The sequence below is a fragment of the Etheostoma spectabile genome, chromosome 10 (genome assembly GCF_008692095.1).
Source record: "Etheostoma spectabile isolate EspeVRDwgs_2016 chromosome 10, UIUC_Espe_1.0, whole genome shotgun sequence".
In the NCBI taxonomy this organism is placed as follows: Eukaryota; Metazoa; Chordata; class Actinopteri; order Perciformes; family Percidae; genus Etheostoma; species Etheostoma spectabile.
Genome location: NC_045742.1, coordinates 25,762,891 through 25,767,046, shown reverse-complemented (window position 1 = coordinate 25,767,046; position 4,156 = coordinate 25,762,891). Strand labels below are relative to the sequence as shown.

The 4,156-nt window shown below is 38.5% G+C and overlaps 1 long non-coding RNA gene across 1 annotated transcript in view; it reads right to left on the bottom strand.

Moving 5' to 3' along the window:
- LOC116697172 (uncharacterized) overlaps nucleotides 1-3,842 on the bottom strand; it is a 9,538-nt gene extending 5,696 nt beyond the window's left edge. The window contains exon 1 of the long non-coding RNA XR_004333945.1: nucleotides 3,832-3,842. This is a non-coding gene — a long non-coding RNA (uncharacterized LOC116697172). The remainder of the gene's footprint in view (nucleotides 1-3,831) is intronic.
- Between the last annotated feature and the right edge of the window lie 314 nt (nucleotides 3,843-4,156).

Below are 4,156 nucleotides of genomic sequence, written 5' to 3'. Positions count from 1 at the left end.
AAAAAAAAAAAAAAAAAAACTACTTTTAAACAATACAAAAGGCTTGAACAGTTTTTGGATATGCACAAACATTTCATGACAAGCTTTTCATGAAGGTGGTTGTTGGTATTGAGGAGGGAGGCTGTGTTCACGTGGTCCATCAAGTCTGCCTGTGGACAAAAACTTTGAAAAAAATCCTATTTTGCACGGCTAAACAGGAATATTAGTAGAATATTCATTTTCATTAGCCATGAAAACAGCTTAGTCGTAATATCGTCTTTTGCAGAATAAAGGCCAAAACCGAAATAATATGTGCATGTAAACGTAGTCAGTGTTTAACTGAAGGGACCCAGTACAACAAGGAACCCGCCCTAATGGAATAGCAATTGATTCAGTTTTGGTTTTCCCATGCCAATCATCTCATTGTGTGCAGTTGAAATAAAGATAAAAACACCATGTTTGGTGCCTAAGGCTTTATTCCATTTTTAAAAGGAAAAAAAAAACTTTTAGTTTCAAATTTAGATTAGAATATTAAATTGATAAATTGGAATCCCTGTGCAGACATTGCACCTTTTACAGCTCAGACAGAATGGCAGGTGTCAACATGAAGATGGATTATGCCGAGCGCTGGCTCGGCGACTGTAAGGTGATATATTACACTACAGTGCAAGACTCTTTCAGAGGCAGTAAACCAAACAGAAGAGCCAGGGGACAAGAGACACGGGCAGGGAACGTGGGGTACTCAGATAAAGGTATAATTATGATTTAATATCTGGAGAAAATGTAATCCAGTTCAATAAGGAATGAATCATCCACACATTGTAACATCTGGATAATTGAGATAGACATCATTTGTAAAATCCCTATGAGATATCTTCATGGCTAATCTTGGTATCTTTTGTCTAGCAATGTGTTATTTAGAGCCTTTTTTAATTGGCCAGGCACATTTCAAACAAGCTCTTTCGTACTAAGTAGCCACCACCATGGCCGAAATCTGTAGAACCAAATGCGTCGGGCGGCTCCACGCTTCTCACGCTAACTTCACACTCTCTCACCACCCCCAAACCGCCTCTGTACAAAGGGATTCTCTATGGGCCCCTTAGGGATGAGCGAGTACAGTATTATCTGTATCTGTTTACCACATGAATTATCTGTATCCGGATCCGTACTCGGACTGGGGGGGCCTAAACCGGAAGTGGTCATATTTAACCCGGAAGTGGGTCGGGTTCTCTTGAAATGTGCGGGGCTTTAACCGGTATGTTATTTAAGCATGCAATTGATATGAGTTGATCAAAAATTGTTATATTTATTGCTGATTTGAAAACTATTTACATGACAGCATCAAGCTTCAGATCAATGGTGTTGTCATGGTAACAAACAAACTATATACAGAACGTTTTGCAACAATGAATACAACACATGCAGTTGCAATTATGAAGTAAAATGTAATGAACAAGAGTTTTCATACTCAATATAACTTTCTTTTTTTAATTTTTAATTTTTTTATGATCAGTGTGATTTTTTTTGTTGTTCTTGGTCGTTTTAATTTTTTTTATTTCTTTTATTCCACACCAGGTATATGTGTGTGTGTGTGTTGTGGTGTGTGTGTGGTGTGTGTTGTGTGTGGTGTGTGTGTGTGTGTGAGTGAGTGAGTAAAGAGAGACACAGAGAGAGAGGCGGGGGGGGCAGCGACAGTAAAAAAAAAAAATCTCCGATGGCAGAGACGCACGGGAGTTGCATTTAAACCAAGCAGCATCTGAACCCACGTCACCAGAATCTACTGGTACTATGTAAGACTACACCCCACGTCACCAGAAATCTACTGGTTACTATGTAAGGACTACAAACCCCCGTTCACCAGAAATCTACTGGTTACTATGTAAGGACTACAAACCCCCGTTCACCACATACTGGTTACTAAGTCTGTAAGGACTACAAACCAAAGTAAAAACAAACCTGAAGCTGAAAACCTAACGTTAACGGAACAGATCCGCAGACCCGACTGCCTGACGGAGCAGGAGCGAGAGCGAGCGGGAGCGAGCCAGAGAGAGAGAGAGAGAGAGAGAGAGAGAGAGACCGAGGGAGCGCATTTCTCCTTGTTCTGTGTATGTGTGTGATTGATCCGAGCGGGTTTGTAATTGATTCATTAGCTCCCAGATTCTTCACAGGTACTATCATTTTTTTCAAAGCACAAGAGTGTCTTTATCCTTTTGTTTGCGCTGATGGGCCATGAACAAGTCATCACTTTCCATCTCTGTAGTGCAACTTTCCATCGCCACAGCAGCAAGGACATCAATCAATACGGGCTAACAAGGTAATTTATCAGATTAGATTAATAATATGGGCAAACATGCCTTTAGAGTGATTAGATTTGTTGTTGCAGTGCGCTCAACGGCCATCATGCAACTGCTTCATTTTGGCTTCTGAGGAGAGTTAAGTAACCTGATCAGCATGTCGCTACATGTGACGTACGACAAAAAAACTCCAGTAGTTCCTGTCTGGAGCAGACGACCAATCATAGAAGGCTAGAGAATTCCAGCTTGAGTTACATATCACTTAGTTGAGAGTGGAAACAACTGTTGAAACCAGAACAGTTGGAAAATCTTAACGTTTTAGCTCAAAGGGATTTGTCTAAAATACAGTTTGAAGGCCACATTAAACTCTGACGTCATCACATCGTAGATATGACAGAAAATACACAAAGCCTTTTGTCAATTTTTTCAAAATGTATTAAAAAACCTAAATTCAATGAAAGTAGTGAACTGAGTTTTTATTTTACTTGTGAAGAGCGTTGTATGGAAGCATCCACGTTATTTCCTTTGACAATTTGGTTGAAAGAAACACACATTTCTGATGTTGAAACCTTTTGAAAATGGGACAACAGGAGGGTTAAGGAGATACTTTTTTTTTTTTTGTAATATTTATGGATTTTTTTTTTATTTTTTTTGTTTAACAACAACAACAACAACATAAGAAAAAAAAAAAAAAGAAAAAAAAAAAAGGCTCAGCAGTGCAGTCCAGAGATAAAAGAAATTAAGATGGGGGCCATACATATCCATCATTGTACAGTAACATCTAACATTCATAAATGCTCGAACAGGATGGTAGACACGTGGTCTTCAGCATAGTCCAAGAAGGGCTTCCTATGCGTCCAAAAACGTCAGTCTTAGAGTGGACGAGGCATGTTAGAAAGTCCAGAGGGATTATTCCAGAACGAGCTTCTTCCACCCAAAAATTGTAGGAGATTTATCAGAAATCCATTGTAATAAAATATTCTTTCGGGCACAGAAAATTAGAACATTGTACAACTTACTCTTATTTTGATTTTGGATATGTTTATTTGGTAGACCAAGGAGAAGAAAGGAGATACTTTTAATAGTTTTCACTTTACTCATGCCACTTTTGCTCCAAATAGGTTTTCTCCTAGAATTGGATGACTTTAGACTTCAGTGAACAAAATCAAAAAAGACTGACACCATTGATCCGTGTAGTGACTTTACACAGACTTGAACTTTCCTTACTTTATTATTAATTAATATAACAAATACATACTAACATATAATTTATATCCTACAAGCCCAATGATTGTGTTGTTTTCAAAAGCACAGTGAATAAACTGTATTGTCCAGACAACGGAGTGAAGTTGTGTGGCTGGGGTCGCTCAGTGGGTAGAGCAGGTGCACATGCTTCGAGGCTTACCTCGATGCAGAGGTCCAGGGTTTGAGTCTGACCTGTGAGAATATTCTGCATGTTTTCCCTTTCTCACCTAACTGTCCTGTCCTTTAAAGGCAGAAAAGCCCAGAAATAATCTTGAAATAAAAAAAGAAGGGATGTAAAAGTAACAATAATAACATACATAATAATAATGGTAATAATAAGTAAAGACTTACTTGTGATTCAGCCAGTAACTGAATTGGAGATTAGCGGTAAACCCAGCTTTGTGGTCTTAATTGTTTGCAACAGTGGGTAGTTTTATTTTGCGGCTTTTATACTACTGACAGCAGTCGTTAGAATTGGACATTCCCAACCCTTTACATAGGGGCTTTAAATAATTTAAGAACTACTAATTAAAGGTACCCGTTGAGAGCTATCAGTTCTATTATTTATAACTATTGAAACAAATGCATACACACACACACACACACACACACACACACACACACACACACACACACAC